Source organism: Vulpes vulpes, chromosome 4, assembly GCF_048418805.1.
Source record: "Vulpes vulpes isolate BD-2025 chromosome 4, VulVul3, whole genome shotgun sequence".
Classification (NCBI taxonomy): Eukaryota; Metazoa; Chordata; class Mammalia; order Carnivora; family Canidae; genus Vulpes; species Vulpes vulpes.
This window is the reverse complement of record NC_132783.1, coordinates 23,203,684-23,225,058: the sequence shown is the minus strand read 5'-3', so window position 1 is coordinate 23,225,058 and position 21,375 is coordinate 23,203,684. Positions and strand designations below refer to the sequence as shown.

Genomic DNA, 21,375 nt, shown 5'->3' with positions numbered 1-21,375 from the left:
CTGTCAGTTCCTTGATTGCAGATAAAACATAACTGTGAATGTAGATTGCTTTCCAAATTTCTTAAGACAATTTTTTTTTGTAAAAACTCTTCCAATTGCCTATTCCCAGAAAATACCATTGACTCTGTCAAAACCATAGGTTAGTATTAAATACACACACCTGTAGATTTTTTTCACATAAAAAATATGTATATGTCATTTTGTTTTTGCTTCCTGTTTGTAGCAATCACACTGTTTTTCTTACACTGAATATGAAATGTTTTCCTTTTATGAATTAAACAATTACCAGTAGAGTACATTTGGAGATGTACAAAGTGATCTGATATGTTTATCTTTGAGTATAAGAGAGAATTTGCAAGTGAGAGCTAAGTATTATGCCTTACTTTACAAGTTCTTGGGGCTTAATTTACCTCATCTATGAAGTTAAAAACTTGTACTAAATTATAAATCCTTGAAGAGCTGAAGGGTTAGGAATTGTTAATAGATGGCCATGAGCCCGTCTAAGATTAAAAATTAAAAGTTGAACAATGGATATTTAATAATCATAAAAGAATTATTAAGCACTAAATTTATGCATGACATTTAATTTCTTCAAGAAAATGTAAAGAATAAAGTCTCTTGCCTTAAATTGGCTTATTTTATAAAGAAAGAATCACACAGGCAACCAGATACATTAAAGAAGACGTTCTATATATCTTGATTTTTTTTCTTCATCCAATCTATTTACTTAAGTCTCTTAGCTACACCTTGTGCAATGAACAGTGGATTGAAAGATGAATAAAACATAGCCTCTTACCTCAAGGAATTTGTAGTAAATATGTTTAAAAATCACAGCAAAGGGGCTGGGTGACTCAGTTCATTAAGGGTCTGACTTTGGCTGAGATCATGATCTCAGGGACCTGGGCTTGAGCCTCCCGTCAGGTTCCCCACTCAACGGAGAGTCTGTATCTCCCTCTACCTCTCTCTCTCTGCCCCTCCTTCTATTCATGCTCTTTGTTTCTCTCAAATAAATAAATAAAATATTTTTAAAAATCACAGCAAAAATATTACCATGGAAAAGGAAATATTAAATTTATAAATTTATAACTTAGGCTGTAGAACTTACCATTCCGAACTGATATGATTTCTTTATTAAATCAGTGGCTTTCAATGTAAGTGCTAAAGTCTTGAATTTTCCTAGTATGGCGTTTCTTAATGCCATATTTTTCCTAGAATAGTAAGCTTGATGAAATTAGGGATGTGTGTGTGTCTCTCTCTTTTTTTGTTTTTGTTCTTGTTTCTATACATAAGTTTATTTTAAAAAATGTATGGCCTTTTTACAAAATTTTTCCTTAAATTCCAGTTAGTTAACAGACAGTACAATACTGGTTTCAGGTGTAGAATTTAGTGATTCAACAGTTACAAACAACACCCGGTGCTTATCACAAGCGCACTTCTCGATCCCCATCACCTATTTAACCCATCCTGCTGGGCACCTCCCCTCTGGTAACCATCATTTTGTTCTCTATGGATAAGAGTCTGTTTCTTGGTTTTCCTCTCCCTCTCCCATGTTGTTTGCTTTTTTTCTTAAATTCCACACATGAATAAAATCATATGGTATTTGTCTTTTATTTAGAGTTGCGAGGCTAACACAGCATCATGGCTGGCATGAGAAGATGCTCAATGTGTTTACTGGAGTGAATTTAAGGGTGTAAGCATGAGTTGACGTTTCTTATCGTGGTAAGTTTTTACTGTCTACTTTGAAGTACAACACACAGAGAAGTGCACAAAATACTAATGTGCAGCTTGATGAGTTAGGGCAAAGTAACACGTGTATAATGACCACTAAGAAAAAAAGAAAGATCATCATCCTTTCTTAATCCTTACTCCCTCCTTCCTTCCAATAAGCCACTATTCTGAATTCTTACACTGTCTACTGTGGCCCCAAGGCTGTCAAAAGCACTGCTCATCTTCTAATCACCTTTAAGAGAATCAGGAGACACTACAATGGGAAATGCTAGACTCCCCTCCTGTGTTTCTTTTTTCTCCTGAATCTTGGTCCTTAACATTTGGTCTACCATAGCTGGAAATTCATGACAATACTTTAAATAAAGATTAGAGGTCATATTGAAAATTATGGCTGTTTTTTACAACAGAAATACAAATACACATGTTAATTTGTTGGTTTTCAAGTTATCTTTATTCCTATTTACCAATATTTGTTCTTCAGGTGTGATTCTTAGACTTAAATACGTAAATATTGTCACATACAAAGAATGTATTCAGTCAGATGCACATGAAGTAGGTAGAGTTGAATAGGTTTGAATGTGAAAGTAATACTTTTGAGGTGTATTTTCTATAGAATTAGCTTTTCTTCAAGCCAAGAGGACAATATAGAAGATACATATTTAATTGTATATTTACTTAGGTTCTAATTATAGGACAGTTTTCTCCTTTCATATTTATTCCAGGTAGTCCTAGAAAATTTTTATAATAATCTAATCACAGCTCAATATACATTATATATATTGAGGATATATATTATATTATCTTCTTCCAACAAATTAATTTATCATAGTTATTTAAGTGTTAGTTTCTTCATAGAATATTTAAATATGATTGAATTTGGGAAGAAGGTATTCACATATGCATTTTCAGGATCACAGACTTAGGAAAAACATACTCATATTTTATAATTGGACAGTAATTTCAATTATTATGTCCCTCACATTCCTGGAAATTTAATGGATACATATAGGAAGAGAACCTGGAATACACAGTATAACACTAAGACATGGATTAAATTCCTCTCAGGAATCCTTTTTGCCCTTATGAAGTCTGTCCTACTCTCTTTTCTGTCACTTCACTTTCTTGTTTGATTATCTGTATTTAAATTTGCAGTTAGTCAGTTGCCTTTTTGTTACAATTTACATGTGGCAAACCTCTTGCTCTCATCATAAAGAAGGGTCACTGAAAGTTAGGGAAAATCAGCACGTATCCACAATAATAGGCTGAAGTTCCTATTGTCTGATAGGCTTGTACTAGACACATTTTCCCATCCATTTCACAACACCTGATTTCTTGTCTCTGCCTGTCTATAGATGGAATGTTCTTTCAGCCAACCCTTGAATAGACCAATTCCTACTGAGAGTAGGGTAAGACTAGATTCAGATCTAATTTCTCCTACCTTCAAGCAGGCTGAGGTCTCTATGTATTTAATCCCATTCACTTTCCTCTATGTATTCAATCCCATTCACTTTCCTCATACCTATTTACTACACTGAGCTAAATAAATAGCTCTGTCAGTTTTCTGTGGACAAGGATGATTTCTTATTCGTTACATCCACTAACAATTATCCCAGGAGTAGTACATGGCAGATGCTCAATAATGTACGCATACTGAGTGCCTGATTTAAAATAGAGCTACTGAAAACTGACAAAATCTAGGTGATCTTGGAATGTCTAAAATTGGGGGAGGGTTTAGTGGTCTGCCTATCTATTTACCAACCTACCTATCAGTTTCCCTGCCCACTTATTTATGTATCACTGAAAACCTTCAATAGTATGATAACTAAAATTAATAAACAATTGCTCTAAGTCAATGGAATTGAAATGGGGGATGAAATCACCAAGTCACTGCAACCTTAAATAAATGTTTTACTTCACCTGTCATCAATTTCTTCATTTGTAAATTGAATGGCTTTAATAGATCCCCTCTGAGGACTTCTTTTATTCATTTTGTGATTTAAAAAATTTTCAGTTCTGTCTACATTTTGATCCAGTTGTTAATTAACAGGGATATAACTAGTTAATAGAAAAAAATCAGAAGGAAAATTTGGGAATTATCATAATCGACAAACAGGGAGATAAGTCCTTTAATAGTCAGTGATCTATGTAGTTTCTTATTAAGTCATTTTCATTCTGTTGATATTTCTATTTTCATGATTTCTTTGTTTTTATATTTCTGAGCAGATTTCAGTCATATAAAACTTTAGGGATTTTTCCAAAGAAGTATTGCAAATTCTTTTAATAAGTTGTTTGTGAAAAACAGCATTTAAAACTGGAATTATTAGAATTAATGTTAATCCTCTCTAGGTATATTTCTCAGCAGATGGGAGAATACTTAGGCTATTAAACCTAATTCATGAATCACTATCTAGGGTAATGAGACTTTAATATTCATTTCAATTTTTTCATTAATTCAAAGTGTCCAGGGCTTTCAGATAAGCCCGAATGAATAGATAAATAAAAATATTAAAAAACAAACAGTTTAATGTACCTTTATTTTATTATTTTTAAAGATTTTATTTATTTATTCATGAGAGAGAGAGAGAGAGAGAGAGGCAGGCACAGACACAGGCAGAGGGAGAAGCAGGCTCCATGCAGGGACCCCGATGTGGGACTTGATCCTGGGACTCTGGGATCATGCCCTGAGCCGAAGGCAGACACTCAACCCCTGAACCATTCAGGCATCCCTGAATGTACCTTTAAAAGGTGAACAAGTAGAATTATATCTCTGTTTCTTACCTGGCAATTATACAGTATGAATGGTTTCCAAAAATACAGCCAGAAGATTGAACGTAATTTTTTTCTGAGGATAAATTGACAATTGGTGGATTTGGTAAACTGAAATAGCCTCCCAATAAAAATTCCATAAAAAATTTGGAAACCATTTATCTGATAAAGGGTTAACAACCCTAATATATGAGAAACTCCCACAACTCAATAGCAAAACAAAAACAAGCAAAACAATCTGATTTAAAGATAGACAAGACAACTGAATATTTTTCCAAAGAAGACATACAGATAGCCAACAAGCCACATGAAAAGATGCTCAACATCACTAGTCATTAGATAAATGCAAATCAAAACCACAATGAGATATCATCTCATGTCTGTTATAATGGCTATTATCAAAAAGACAAGATATAATAAGTGCTGGCACAGATGTGGAGAAAAGGCAATGTTTGTGGCTATTGGTGGAAATGTAAATTGGTATAGCCACTATGGAAAACCCCCACTGTCGATGTTTCTTGAAAAATTAAAAATAAAACTACCATATCATCCAAGAAATCAACTTCTGGACATTTATCTGAAGAAAATGAAAGCAGCATATCTGCACTCTCATGTTTATCACAGCATTATTTATCGTAGCCAAGACATAGAAACATCCTAAATGTCTAACAATGGACAAATGAAAAAAGAAAATGTAGTGCATGTATATTGTGTATATATACACATTATATTCCATATATAATAATGCATTATTAATCAGCCATGAGAAAAACCAAAGAAAATCCTTCCCATTGTGACAGCGTTGATGAAATTGAAGGTATTATGCTAAGTGAAATAAATCAGAGAAAGACAAATACTATATATTACTTACATGTGGAATAAAAAAAAAGAATTCATAGGAGCAGAGAATATATGTATTTATTCATGAGAGACACAGAATGAAAGAGATAGAGGCAGAGACACAGGCAGAGGGAGAAGCAGGCTCCATGCAGGACTCCATCCCCGGTCTCCAGGATCATGCTCTGGGCTAAAGGCAGCGTTAAACCGCTGAGCCACCCGGGCTGCCCTAGGGTCTGTTTTCATCTATTTCACCGAACACCTATATTTTCACCCTAAATATCAAATAGAAGTGATACTGTAAGGTGATCTTTATGCCCATAATACCATACCATTGATCAATTGTCTGTTTTTGTCAATACCATACTGTTTTGATTATTACAGCTTTGTAATATATCTTGAAATCTGGGACTGTGATACCTCCAGTTTTTTTCTTTTTCAGATTGCTTTGGCTATTTGGGGTCTTTTGTGGTTCCATACATGCTTATGAATTACTTGTTTTAGTTCTGTGAAAAATACTACTGGTATTTAATAGGGATTCCATCAAATCTGTAGATTTTTTTTGAGCATGGGATATTTTATTAATACTTGTTCTCTCATCTATAAACATGGAATATTTTTTCATTTGGTCTTCAATTTTTTTCATCAGTGTTTTATAGTTTTTCAGTATCTTTCACTTCCTTGTTTATGTTTATTCCTAGGTATCTTATTCTTTTTGGCGCAATTGTTAATGGAACTGTTTCTTAATTTCTCTTTTTGCTTCTTCATTATTAGTGTATAGAAATGCAGTGGATTTCTGTATATTGGTTTGTATCCTGTGACTTTCCTGAACTCATTTATCAGGTCTAGTCAATTTTTGGTAGAATCCTGAGGGTTTTCTACATATAGTATCATGGCACCTGCAAATAGTGAAAGTTTTACCTCTTCCTTACCCATTTGGATGCCATTTATTTCTTTTTCTTTTCTTATTGCTGGGGATAGGACTTCCAGTACTATGCTGAATAAAAGTAGTCAGGTGGAAATCCTTGTCTTGCTCTTGATCTTGGGGAAAAGCTCTCACTTTTTTCACCATTGAGTATGATATTAGCTGTTATTTTTTCATATATTGTCTTCATTCTGTTGAGTTATGTTCCCTCCAAACTTATTTTGTTGAGAGTTTTTATCATGAATGGATGTTGTACTTTTAAATGCTTTTCTGCATCCATTGAAGCAATCATGGTGTTTTACACTTCTCTTGTTGATGGGATGTATGATGTTAATTGATTTGTGAATATTGAATCACATTTGAATCCTAAGAATAAATCCCACTTGATCATGGTAAATGATTTTTTTAGTGTATTTTTGGATTTGGTTGGCTAATATTTTGTTGAGGATTTTTGCATCTATGTTCATTAGAGACATGGGCCTGTAGTTCTCTCTCTCTCTTTCTCCCTCCCTCCCTCCCTCCCTCCCTCTCTGTAGTGTCTTTATCTGGTTTTGGTATCAGGGTGATGCTGGCCTCATAGAATACATAGGAGCTTTCCTTCTGTTTTTCAAGTAGTTTAAGAAGAGTAGGTATTAACTCTTCTTTAAATGCTTGTTAAAAAGAAATATTTAAGAACTTATTTATTTATCCATGACAGAGAGAGACAGAGGCAGAGACACAGGCAGAAGGAGAAGCAGGCTGCATGCAAGGAGCCCAATGTAGGACTCGATCCCGGGACTCCAGGATCACACCCTGAGCTGAAAGCAGATGTTCAACCACTGAGCCACCCAGACATCCCCCCTCTTTCTCCTTTTTATGAGTCTGGCTAAATGTTTATCAATTTAGTTTATTTTTAAATTGGATTTCAATTTTCCAACATATAGCATAACACCCAGTCCTCATCCCACCAAATTCCCCTCAATGCCCATCACACAGTCACCCCAACATCCCGCCCACTTCCCCTTCCACTGCCCCTTGTCCATTTCACAGAGTTAAATGTCTCTCATGTTTTGTCACCCTTACTGATGTTTTCACTCATTTTCTCTCCTTTCCCTTTATTAGCTTTCACTAATCTTTATATTCCTCGGATGAATGAGACCATATAATATTTCTCCCATTCCGATTGACTTACTTCACTCAGCACAATACCCTCCAGGTCCCTCCACATTGAAGCAAATGGGGCTATTTGTCTTTGCTAATGGCTGAGTAATATTCCATTGTATACATATAACACATCTTTTTTTTAAATTTTTTAAATTTATTTATAATAGTCACAGAGAGAGAGAAAGAGAGAGAGAGAGAGAGAGAGGCAGAGACACAGGCAGAGGGAGAAGCAGGCTCCATGCACCGGGAGCCTGACGTGGGATTCGATCCCGGGTCTCCAGGATCGCGCCCTGGGCCAAAGGCAGGCGCTAAGCCGCTGCGCCACCCAGGGATCCCCCATATACCACATCTTTATCCATTCATCTTTCGATGGACACCGAGGCTCCTTCCACAGTTTGGCTATTGTGGATATTGCTGCTATAAACATTGGGGTTCAATTGCTGGGTCATAGGGCAGATCTATTTTTAACTGTTTGAGGAACCTCTACAGTTTTCCAGAGGGGCTGTACCAGTTCACATTCCCACAAACAGTGCAAGAGGGTTCCCCTTTCTCCACATTCTCTCCAACATTTGTTGTTTCCTGCCTTGTTAATTCTCCCCATTCTCACTGATGTTAGGTGGTATCTCATTGTGGTTTTGATTTGTATTTCCCTGGTGGCAAGTGATGCGGAGCATATTCTCAAGTGCTTGTTGGCTACACCTATGTCTTCCTCTGGGAAATTTCTGTTCATGTCTTTTGCCCATTTCATGATTGGATAGTTTATATCTTTGCTGTTGAGTTCAAATAAGTTCTTTATAGATTTTGGATACTAGCCCTTTATCTGATAAGTCATTTGCAAATATCTTCTCCCATTCTGTAGGTTGTCTTTTAGTTTTGTTGACTGTTTCTTTTGCTGTGCAGAAGCTTCTTATTTTGATGAAGTCCCAATAATTCTTTTTTGCCTTTGTTTCTCTTGCCTTCATGGATGTATCTTGCAAGAAGTTGCTGTGGCCAAGTTCAAAAAGGGTGTTGCTTGTGTTCTCCTCTAGGATTTTGATGGAATCTTGTCTCACATTTAGATCTTTCATCAATTTTGAGGTTGTGTGTGTGTGTGTGTGTTTGTGTGTGTGTGTGTGTGTGTGTGTGTGTATGGTGTAAGAGAATGGTCTAGTTTCATTCTTCTGCATGTGGATGTCCAATTTTCCCAGCACCATTTATTGAAGAGACTGTCTTTTTTCCAGGGGATAGTCTTTCCTCCTTTATCGAATATTAGTTGACCATAAAGTTGAGGGTCCACTTCTGGATTCTCTATTCTGTTCCACTGATCTATGTGTCTGTTTTTGTGCCAGTACCACATTGTCTTGATGACCACAGCTTTGTAGTACAACCTGAAATCTGGCATTGTGATGCCCCCAGCTATGATTTTCTTCTTTAGTATTCCCCTGGCTATTGGGGTCTTTTCGGATTCCACACAAATCTTAAAATAATTCATTCCAACTCTCTCAAGAAAATTCATGGTATTTTGATAGGGATTGCATTAAACGTGTAAATTGCCCTGGGTAACATTGACATTTTCACAATATTAATTCTTCCAATCCATGAGCATGGAATATTTTTCCATCTCTTTGTGTCTTCCTCAATTTCTTTCAGAAGTGTTCTGTAGTTTTTAGGGTGTAGATCCTTTACCTTTTGGTTAGGTTTATTCCTAGGTTTCTTTTTTTTAATTATTTTTCTTTTTTCATTCATTTTTTATTGAAGCTTGATTTGCCAACGTATAATATAATGCCCAGTTCTCATCCCATGAAATGCGCTCCTCAGTGCCTGTCACCCAGTCACCCCAACCCTCTGCCCACCTCCCCTTCCACCACCCCTAGTTCGTTTCCCAGAGTTAGGAGTCTTAGTTTTCTTATGATTTTGGGTGCAATTGTAAATGGGACTGACTCCTTAATTTCTCTTTCTTCAGTCTCATTGTTAGTGTATAGAAATGCCACTGACTGCCACACTGCTGAATTGCTGTATGTCTGGCACTCTTGGGGTAGAGTCTTTTGGGTTTTCTATGTACAGTATCCTGCCATCTGCGAAGAGGGAGAGTTTGAATTCTTTGCCAATTTGAATGCCTTTTATTTCTTTTTTGTTGCCTGATTGCTGAGGCTAGGCCTTCTAGTACTATGTTGAATAGCAGTGGTGAGAGTGGACATCCCTGTCTTCTTCCTGATCTTAGGGGAAAGGCTCCCAGTGCTTCCCCACTGAGAATGATATTTGTTGTGGGCTTTTCGTAGATGGCTTTTAAGATGCTGAGGAGTATTCCCTCTATCCCTACACTCTGAAGAGTTTTGATCAGGAATGGATGCTGTATTTTGTCAAATGCTTTCTCTGCATCTATTGAGAGGATCATATGGTTCTTGTTTTTTCTCTTGCTGATATGATAAATCACGTTGATTGCTTTACGAGTGTTGAACCAGCCTTGTATCCCGGGGATAAATCCTACTTGGTCATGGGGAATAATCTTCTTAATGTAATGTTGCATCCTATTGGCTAGTATCTTGTTGAGATTTTTTGCATCTGTGTTCATCAGGGATCCTAGTCTATAATTCTCCTTTTTGGTGGGGTCTCTGTCTGGCTTAGGAATTCAGGTGATGCTGGCCTCATAGAAGGAGTTTGGAAGTACTCCATGTCTTTCTATCTTTCCAAACAGCTTTAGTAGAAGAGGTATGGTTTCTTCTTTAAACGTTAGATAGAATTCCCCAGGGAAGCCATCTGGCCCTGGACTTTTGTGTCTTGGGAGGTTTTTGATGACTGCTTCAATTTCCTCCCTGGTTATTGGTCTGTTCAGGTTTTCATTTTCTTCCTGTTCTAGTTTTGGTTGTTTGTGGCTTTCCAGAAAAGCATCCGTTTCTTCTAGATTGCCTATTTTATTGGCATAAAGCTGCTCGTTATACGTTTTTAAGATTGTTTGTATTTCCTTGGTATTGGTCATGATCTCTCCTATATTATTCATGATTTTTTAAATTTGAATCTTTTCTCTCTTCTTTTTAATAAGGCTGGCTAATGGTTTATCTATCTTAATTCTTTCAAAGAACCAACTCCTGGTTTTGTTAATCTGTTCCACAGTTCTTCTTGTCTCGATTTCATTGAGTTCTGCTCGAATATTTATTAACTCCCTTCTTCTGCTGTGTATAGGATCTATTTGCTGTTTTATTTCTCCAGCTCCTTCAGGTGCTAGGTTGGCTTTCATTTTTGAATTCCTTCCAGTTTTTGGATGGATGCTTGTATTGCTATGTATTTCCCCCTCCGGACTGCTTTTGCTGCATCCCAAAGATTTTGAACGGTTGTATCTTCATTCTCATTAGTTTCCATGAATCTTTTTAATTCTGCCCTAATTTCCTGGTTGACCCTTTCATCTTTTTGCAGTTTGGTCCTTTAACTCCTGGTGTTTGAAATCCTTCCAAATTTCTTATGATTTAGTTCTGATTTTAAAGCATTATGGTCTGAAAATATGCAGGGGACGATCCCAATCTTTTGGTACCAGATAAGACCTGATTTGTGACCCAATACGTCATCTATTCTGGAGAAAGTTCCATGTGCACTTGAGAAGAATGTGTATTCAGTTGCATTTGGATGTAAAGTTCTGTAAATATCTATGAAATCCATCTGGTCCAGTGTATCATTTAAAGCTCTTGTTTCTTTGGAGGTGTTGTGCTTAGAATATCTGTCGATTGTAGAAAGCACTACATTGAAGTCACCAAGTATAAGTGTATTATTATCTAAGTATGACTTCACTTTGTTTATTAATTGACTGATATACTTAGCAGCTCCCACATTTGGGGCAAAAATATTCATGATCGTTAGGTCCTCTTGTTGGATAGATCCTTTTTATTTTTTTATTTTTTATTTTTTTGGATAGATCTTTTAAGTACGATATAGTGTCCCTCTTCATCTCTTACTACAGTCTATGGGATAAGCTTTATCTAATATAAGGATGGCTACCCCTGCTTTCTTTTGAGGACCATTTGAATGGTACATGGTTCTCCAACCTTTTATTTTCAGGCTGTAGGTGTCTTGGAGAGCTGGTTTGGTGGTTACATATTCTTTTTGTTCCTGCTTACCTTGGAAGCTCTTTATTTCTCCTTCTATTCTGAATGAGAGCCTTGCTGGATAAAGTATTCTTGGCTGCATGTTCTTCTCATTTAGGACCCTGAATATACCCTGCCAGCCCTTTCTGGCCTGCCAGGTCTCTGTGGAGAGGTCTGCTGTTATCCTAATGCTTCTCCCCATAAAAGTTAAGGATTTCTTGTTTCTTGCTTCCTTAAGGATCTCTTTTTCTTTGGAATTTGCAAGTTTCACTATTAAAGGTCGAGGTTTTGAGCGGTTTTTTATTGACTTTAGAGGGGGGAGGGGATCTCTCTATCTCCTGGATCTGAATGCCTGTTCCCTTCCCAAGTTAGGGAAGTTCTCAGCTATGATTTGTTCAAATACACATTCTGGACCTCTGTCCTTTTCAGCGCCCTTGGGAACCCCAATTAAACGTATATTTTTCCTTCTGAGCCTGTCATTTGTTTTCCTTTCCCTTAACCTATCCTATGAGCTTTTAATTGTTTTTCTCTTTTTTTCCTCAGTTTCATTCCTTGCCATCAGCTTTTCTCCAGTGTCAGTCACTCACTCTTCTACCTCATTAAACCTCATTGTTATGACCTCCAGTTTGGATTGCACCTCATTTAATTGATTTTTAATTTCGGCCTGATTAGATCTAAATTCTGCAGTCATGAAGTCTCTTGAATCCTTTATGCTTTTTTCTAGAGCCACCAGTAGCTTTATAATTGTGCTTGTGAACTGGCTTTCTGATATTGAATTGTAATCCAAATTTTATAACTCTGTGGGTGAGAGGACTGTCTCTGATTCTTTCTTTAGAGGTGAGTTTTTCCTTCTAGTCATTTTGCTCAGTGCATCGTGGCCAAAAACAAGTTGTACTGGAAAAAGGAGAAAAAGAGAGAAAAAAAAGAAAAGAATAAAAGCGGGGGGGGGGGAACAAACGGAAAACAAAAATCAAGGGGGAGTGTCCTCTGATTCTATACACTGTAAATCCCTCGACTGCTCTTGAACTTTCTAGTGCTGCTTGGTCAATAACTTTATTTCCCCCTGTCCTTCTAGCTGTTCTTCACCTGGGGGAGGGGCCTGCTGGGCCTGCTGTGCTGATTCTCAGGTGTGTGCACCTGGTGGAGATGCCCAGCCCCCTGCCAGGTGCATTGCTCCATGGGAGCTGTTTATCCTGTGAGGCGCCTGCTCAGTCCGGGGTAAAAGGTGACACCAGTAGGAACAACAGTGGCAGCGGCCAGCTCTCCAGCCCTAGAGTCAAGTCCCGCAGTAATACCGGGAGCTCCCAGTCCACAGGGACCTGGATGCTCCCTGGGCAGGGGCACCAATCTGTACAGCTGGGGGCGGCAGCAGGAGCGTCCTTGCTCTCCTGTGTCCTCCCAGCCTCTGCCTGTCCTGGGGGGTGCCGGATCTTGGGCTGTGTCCCCCGTGCCCTGGGCTCTGGGGTCCTAACCGTTGGAATCCCGCTCCTGGGCTCGCAGCCACCTCCGTGCATCACCGCCACCTGAACTGCTCCAGGGCCATAGTGGACGCATGCTCCAGGCCTTTAGGGAGCTCTACCTGGGGTGTGTGGCTCGCTCTCCCCCAGGGTGCACTTCCTCCATTACTGCACCTGGGAGCCTGAAGGCATCACCACCCCTCTTGGGATCCTGCCCGAGCTCCCTCCCAGCGCCTTTCCATCTGGAAAGTTTGGTAAAGCTCCCGCTTCTCCGGGCCTGTGCTTTCCTGTCTTGGGGGCACTTGCTGCGTGGCCTAAGCCTGGCTCCTCACGGGGCCCCTCCCGCTTGGCTGCTGTTTTCTTTATTTTTTGTTTCCATCTTCCTACCTTGATAGAAGTGCCAACTCTTCTCACTGTAGCATTCCAGCTGTTCTCTTTTTAAATCTCAGACTGAATTCGTAGGTTTTCAGGATGATTTGAAAGTTATCTAGGTAAGTTGGTGGGGACAGGTGCCTTGGCGACCCTACTCTTCCGCCATCTTGCCCCGCCTGGCCACGCTCAAAATTTTTAATGATTCTTAGAACCTGGATATCCTGACTGATGCAGCAAGAGGGCAACAATCCGTGTATATTCAACTGTTGTCTTTCTTCCAGGGCAAAAGCCAAGTCAGAAGAGTTAGAGGCCATGCAGTCCCATTGTTTGAAGAACGGAGTCACCGACCTCTCCATGCCCAGGATTGGATGTGGTCTTGATGTCCAGAGCGTGTGAAGGATATCTGAGGCTCTCAGAACGCCTCTTCATCCAGGATGGACCGGCAGGGCCCCTTCTCTCCAGAGCAGCCTCCGGGAATTGCCCCACAGAGGGGAAGCGGTGAGTTGGGGGGCACGTCCAGCAGGGGCTGAGCAGGCGCCCACCTGCGGTCTTCACCAAGTGCACGATGCCTTCCCAGAGCCTGATAGTCCTTCCTTGGCTGGACGGCCAAAAGGAGTAGCCAAAAAGGACTATCAACGGGTTACAGCCTCTTTTCCCCCAACGGGCTGCTGAGGGGCAGCAGCACCGGGTGCCCACCCACCTGGGGGCATGGAGCCGCATGTGGCCCCTGCAGGCCCTTAGCCCCAAGGACAGCTCCCCGGGAGGGCCGGCAGTGGGGCAAGGCCAAGCTGGGGACCCTCTGCAGGGCTGCATCTGCCCAACAGTGGCTGACAGGGTCGGCCAGGGAGGGCGGCATGCAGGGCAGGAGGCAGAGGCTGCTGGGGCCCTGGTACAGGCTGGTTGATCTTCTTAAAGAACCAGCTCCTGGTTTCATTGATCTGTTCTATTGTTTTCTTAGTTTCTATTTCATTTATTTCTGCTCTATGCTTTATTATTTTCTTTCTTTTGCTAGTTTGGGGTTTTATTTGTTCTTCTTTTTCTAGCCTCTGTAGGTGTAAGTTTAGGTTGTTTATTTGATATTTTTCTTGCTTCTTGAGGTAGGGCTGGATTGCTCTAAACTTCCCTCTTAGAAAGGTTTCTGCTGGATTGGAAAGTTTTTGGACCACTGTGTTTTCATTTTCATTGGTCTGCAAGTGTCTTTAAATTGCTTCTTTGATTTCTTCTCTTACAATTTTAAATATTTGATTACATGTGTATATTGGAAAACATTATGTAATGTCAAGAGCATGAGGTCTGGAATCCCATTACGTAGTTTTAATCCTTCCTCATAATTTACTACCTACATGACACTGGATAGACTAGTTACACTTCTGAAGCCTCACTGTTGTCATTTATAAAATCAGGATGGTGATAAAAGCACCTGCTTCCAGAGAAGGATACAGTCAACAAAACTAAAAGACAACCTACAGAATGGGAGAAGATATTTGCAAATGACATATCAGATAAAGGGCCAGTTTCCAAGATCTATAAAGAACTTATTAAACTCCACAGCAAAGAAACAAACAATCCAATCATGAAACGGGCAAAAGACATGAACAGAAATCTCACAGAGGAAGACATAGACATGGCCAACATGCACATGAGAAAATGCTCTGCATCACTTGCCATCAGGGAAATACAAATCAAAACCACAATGAGATACCACCTCACACCAGTGAGAATGGGGAAAATTAACAAGGCAGGAAACCACAAATTTTGGAGAGGATATGGAGAAAAGGGAACCCTCTTACACTGTTGGTGGGAATGTGAACTGGTGCAGCCACTCTGGAAAACTGTGTGGAGGTTCCTGAAAGAGTTAAAAATAGACCTGCCCTACGACCCAGCAATTGCACTGCTGGGGATTTACCCCAAAGATACAGATGCAATGAAACGCTGGGACACCTGCACCCCGATGTTTCTAGCAGCAATGTCCACAATAGCCAAACTGTGGAAGGAGCCTCGGTGTCCATTGAAAGATGAAGGGATAAAGAAGATGTGGTTTATGTATACAATGGAATATTACTCAGGCATTAGAAATGACAAATACCCACCATTTGCTTCAACATGGATGGAACTTGAGGGTATTATGCTGAGTGAAGTAAATCAATCAGAGAAGGACAAACATTATATGGTCTCATTCATTTGGGGAATATAAATAATAGTGAAAGGGAATAGAGGGGACGGGAGAAGAAATGGGTAGGAAATATCAGAAAGGGAGACAGAACATGGAAGACTCCTAACTCTAGGAAATGAACTAGGGGTGGTGGAAGGGGAGGGGGGTGGGGGTGGGGGCGACTGGGTAGTGGGCACTGAGGGGGGCACTTGATAGGATGAGCACTGGGTGTTATTCTGTATGTTGGCAAATTGAACACCAATAAAAAATAAATTTATTATTAAAAAAAAAGCACCTGCTTCATCGGGTTGCTATGAGAATTAAATGAGATCATACTGCAGAAATCTTAGTAGGATACCTAATAGAGTAATCCAGAGGATGACTGCTGAGATTCCAAATACAGAATGAAAGAGCAGCTCAGATCCACTCTTACCTAGCCAGACTCCATCAGTCTTGAAATATGTATCAGGTACAGTTTTAAAGACTTCATGAAAATTTACTGCTAGCAATAATGACACAAATGATACACCATCCATGATGTGAATTCAGTGGCAAATGTGTATTAACATTTTGAGATCAGCCTGCCACATATACATTTGCTGCTTTCACTCATTGTCTCTTCCACCAAACCTACTATGCAGGAAAACCTCTGATACACAAAGCTGTTGGGAATTTGGTCTTTGTGGCTAGAGAGAGCTCTTTGAACTCCTGATTAGTTCAGAGATTTTAGGTCTGTAGCAGATTGGAGACCCTTACAAGGCTCAAATCATACTGCATTTTATTTAGTCGAGTAAGGTAAAACTAAGTAGAGCAGAGTGAGGGAAAGAAGAAAACAGAGCCTAATAGGTAATGACACACAGTGATGGTTAATTTTATATGTTATTGTGGTTATGCTATGGTGGTTATGCTATGGTGCCCAATAATTTGTTCAAGAACTAGTGTAGACATTACTGTGAATATATTTTTTAGATGTGAATAACATTTAAATTAGTAGGCTTTGAGTTAGGCAGATTACATTCCGTAGTGTGGGTAGGCATCATCTAAACACTTGAAGGCCATTAGAGCAAAGACCAGTTTCCTTAGAAGGAATTCAGCCTCAAGACTGTGCCATAGAAACCTTGCCTGAATTTCTCATTTGCCTGTGCAATTTGGGATCAAGACTATAACATCAATTCTTACCTGAATTTCTAGCCTGCAAGCTTGCCCTATAGATTTGAGACTTGCCAGACTCCACAATTGTGTGAGCCCATTTCCTCTTTTGAAATAATGATTTGATTGATTGATTGATTGATTGAGAGCATGCAAGAAAAGGGGCAGAGGGAGAAGTAACACGTTTCTAGATAAAAGTTGTGGTTGTTTTTCCCTCCAAATTCTAATCTTCTCTTAAGGATAATACTTTCCTCTTAAATTATAGCCATTTACAGATTTTCTTAAAATCCATTCATGTGCTTTGGAAAGAAATCTAAAATTTGTGGTCTGTAAAGAAATACTAATGCTATAAAATTCGTGTTCATTCTGGGAGGCCTGAGACACTTTTTTTTTTTTTTTTAAAGAAAATGTTAGAAGGGAACTAACATTTAGGAGATTGGCACAGAGTTGTTTGAAAAAATTAAGAGGTTGATCACTATGGATGTAGTCTGCATGTTTGCACACAATCCAATCAAGAATAAGCTGACCCAATTATCTAGACATAACTGTGCCAGTCTCTTTGGGTGCAGAAGCCTGTGTTCTCCTAAGAGAGACAAAGCTAAAACATACTACACATTTATAACAATATTTTTGGGTTCACAAAACTTTTTGCTCAGATCCATAAATAAAATAATAGAGCAAAAAGTATCAAAAAAAAAGAGTTGAGCTGCTTGTTCAAGGCTGTAGGAGTGACCAGGGCAAGGCTCCACTGGTTTGCTTAAATTTCACACTGCTCTAGCCCTGCTCTTGTAGGTGCCATGGAGAACCATCTGAGAACCATTCAGAACTCACATTTTCTATTTCCTCATATTCTAGAACCCGTGGATTACATGTGTGTTATCCATAAAAAGCATTTGAGGCTAGCCCTAGAATTGCTGAAAAGATATACATATATACATAGACAAAAGAGTAACATTGAAATTTCAATTTCAGAAAATGTTAAATTAAAAAAAGAAATGGGCATTAAAGACTACATGTCACAAAAATCACAGGAAAATGATTATAAGGCTACAGAAATTCACAAGAGAAAATGCCAACATGACTGAACAAATCAAGACAGACTGTTGGGAAGCTGACTCTATAGGTCAGACTTGGATGGGAAGAGGACAAGAAGGGAACTGTCTAGGGGCAGCAAGAGCATGAGTACAAGTGCTAGAGCAGAGATGACAAACTGAGAAATTCGGAAACTTGAGAATTTTCCACATCTTTGAGTCCTGACTTCTTTTTGCTTTATACCTTCTTCAACTCATTTCTCTCTTCTTGCATTTTAGTATAAGCAGTCAGGAGGACACAAGCTCCTTTAAAACTTTCCTGAGCAATCTACTCAGATAAATATCTGATTTTATTGTTTCCAAGTTCAAACTTCCACAAAATACTAGAACACTCGTTAAGCCAAGTTTCAGCCATTTTATGACAAGGTTCTCCTTTTTTATGGTTTCCAATAACATGTTCCTTATTTCCATTCTGAGATCTCACAGAAAGATCTTCAACATCCATGTTTCGAACAATCTGTTTCTGATTAGTTATGTATTCTCTAAGAAGATAGAGTCTCTCTCTGAAGTTCTTGCTTTTATTTCTGAACTCTTACCAGAATTACCTTCAGCATCTATTACTTCTACCAATAGTACCTTCACAGCAATGTGGGCTTTTCCCAGCATGGCCCTCCAAACTCCTACAGCCTTATTACCCCTTATCCAGTTCTAAAGCTGCTTTGACAGTTTTAGGTATTTGTCATAGTAGGACCCTACTTCTTGCTACCAAAATCAAAGGGGAAAATGAATGAAATGATCTTTTTAAAGATTTTTATTTAATTAAGAGGGAGCGAGAGAGAGCAGGGAAGGAGAGAGATAGACAAGGTATCCCAAGCAGACTCCCCACCCAGTGAGGAACCCCATGTGGGGCTCCATCTCATGACCTGAGCCGAAATCCAGAATTGTATACTCACCCGACTGAGCTACCCAGGTGCCCCTGAAATGATCTTTATTGAAAAAATATAAATTGTATGAAGAGGAAAAAGATCTGATTAGTAATCTCAGAAAATATATAGGTGTCAAAAAAAGAAAAAAAATATGAAAGTAAAAGATTAATCTCTAGAATGACCAAGGTTAAGGAATTAATAAACTGGAAAAAAGAACTGAGAATTTTACCCTGGATGCAGTATGAAGAGAAAAAGTGAAAAAGTTGTTCATATCGAGTGCTCTTTGAGAATCATTGTTTCTTAAAATTTTAGTGGATTCTCGTAAAAGATACTAGAGGAATATTGGAACAAAGTGGTCAAAGACCTAATAGCTGAGAAATTTTAATATAAATAAAAATTGACACAGAGGATACTAAAATAAGATTTATGAGTCTAACAAATCTTACTTAAGGAAGATAAAAGGAACCAGAAGAAATCTTTGATGAAACAAAAATGCAAAATATGGTGTGTCAGTATAACTCGAAATACACTATAATGACAGTAAATGTAATAGATTAAATCGCTTTAATAAATATCAGAAATTGTCAGTGTGGATATAAAAAAAAATCAATTATATGCTGCTTACAGGGGACACTGCTACACAAACAACCTAAAACAGAAAATATAAAAAGGAAGAAAAAAAAAAGAAATAGACTAAGCATATATGAAGCAAAAAAAAAAAAATTGCTAGTGCAACAATATCTGTCAAAGTAGAATATGAAGGGGAATCCCTGGGTGGCTCAGCAGTTTAGCGCCTGCCTTTGGCCCAGGGCGCGATTCTGGAGTCCTAGGATCGAGTCCCGTGTCAGGCTCCCAGCTTGGAGCCTGCTTCTCCCTCCTCCTGTGTCTCTGCCTCTCTCTCTCTCTCTCTCTCTCTCTCTCTCTCTCTGTCATAAATAAATAAATAAAATTTTTTAAAAAGTAGAATATGAAGTCAAAGCATTAATGTGAATAAAGCATATAAGCTATAATTCATGAAAAGGCTCTAGAAATTATAAATTTGTATGTGCCTAATAATATAGACTTAAACTATAAAATACCAAAAGCCAACAGCTACCAAAACTCAGAATTACAAAATAAAAGGGAAAAGCTCATAGAAGCATAATGGCAAAATTTAACACCTCTCTCAGAAGCTACACATTTGGAGAATATATAGAGAATTTGAGTAACATGTTTGACATAATTGTGAGTTTACATATCCTTGCACTCAAAAGAGAATACAACAGAAAATACACATTCTCCTAAAGCATGCATGCAACATTTTAAATATTTATAAAATTAACTGTATACTCTCAATCACAAAGAGTCATAGTTATTCAAACCGTATTATCTGATTACAATGCAGTTTAATTAGAAATTAACTATTACAACTAATAATTAAAATCCTACAGGTTAGAAAAATCTGAAAAAAAACACAAAAGCTTAAATAATGACTAGGTTAAAAAACACTTCACAAGGAAAATCATAAACTGTAATGGTATTACCAACAAACTAAAATATGAAAAATAAATTTGTGAGGTATAGCTAAAGCCATACTTAGAAGTTATGAATAGTCTTCAATATATTTACTACAATGAGCTAGCATTTAATCCAAGCAGATAGATGAAGAAATCAAAAGAGTAAGAAAGTTGAAGCAACAGAATTATAAAAACAAAACACAAAGAGCCTAGGAAAAACATTTATGGAGATGATTTTAAAAATCAATTTCTTTGAAAGCTAATAAACTAGGTAAGCCTCTAGAAAGTTTGACTAGATGTGCCCACACATAAATGTATCATCATATAATGGAATACTACTGTTCAGCCACTTGGACTGAGTGAACCAGATCATCAATACAGAGGAATCACAGACAAAATTGCTGAATGATCAGAAATTCTGTTTTTTAGGGACCTCTGGGTGACTCAGCGATTGAACATCTGCCTGCCTTTGGCTCAGGATGTGATCCTGGTCTGGGGATCGAGTCCCGCATCTGGCTGCCTGTGAGGAGCCTGCTTCTCCCCCTGTCTGTGTCTCTGCCTCTCTATCGGTCTCTTATGAATAAATAGAAAATCTTAAAATTTCTGTCGTTTATTTACTTATTCATTAAACAGTGTTTTGTATGTTTACATATACAATTCAATGTGTGCGTTTGTGTGTGCATGGGTATGTGGTAGATATTTATATGATCAAGTTACCTACAACATGTTCTTCATTAGTATGAAGCACATGGTGAAGTGTAAGCATTTTGAAATCTTCCAAGAATTTAAATTGATGTATGTGTGCTTGGAGTTTCTTTCTTTCCCCTTTCTCCTAATCCTACTCTTTCCTTGCCCAGAGATAATTATTATCCTGAGGATGGTGTTGTTTTGTTTTGTTTTGTTTCCCAGCTAGTTTTATACTTTTACATTTTGGAAAACCTTCCATTCTAATAAAGCAGTTTCTCTTTATCCACTTTAAGAAATTACAATTTTCCTTTGGCAATTTGGTTTTTCTACTTGTTTCTTTTATTTGACAAAGGAATGACTTCATTCTTTAAAAGAGCAAGCCAACTAAATTAATACTGACATTGAGGCCCAAGACTATGAAGAAACTAATTTGTTCATAGCACCAGTTATGCAATGGGTGAGTAAAACAAAACAAAACTGGAAAATAGTCACCATCCACTATAAATCTTCAGAGTATGTATTGGCCCATTTGACTAGCATAGAAAGAATTACAGAAAAATATAAAAGGCATTGTTCAGTGCTCTCTGAAAAAAAAAGTTGGTTTCTTGTACTAAGATATATTTCATTCACCAAATTCTTACATGTTGCTCATAT

At 38.2% G+C, this 21,375-nt stretch overlaps 1 long non-coding RNA gene across 1 annotated transcript in view; it reads left to right on the top strand.

Annotated features, from left to right (window-relative positions):
* Positions 1-20,598, top strand: part of LOC140598438 (uncharacterized) — a 64,410-nt gene extending 43,812 nt beyond the window's left edge. Inside the window, exons 2-4 of the long non-coding RNA XR_012000869.1 lie at positions 1,616-1,719; positions 13,562-13,778; positions 20,464-20,598. This is a non-coding gene — a long non-coding RNA (uncharacterized lncRNA). The remainder of the gene's footprint in view (positions 1-1,615; positions 1,720-13,561; positions 13,779-20,463) is intronic.
* The last annotated feature ends 777 nt before the right edge of the window (positions 20,599-21,375 follow it).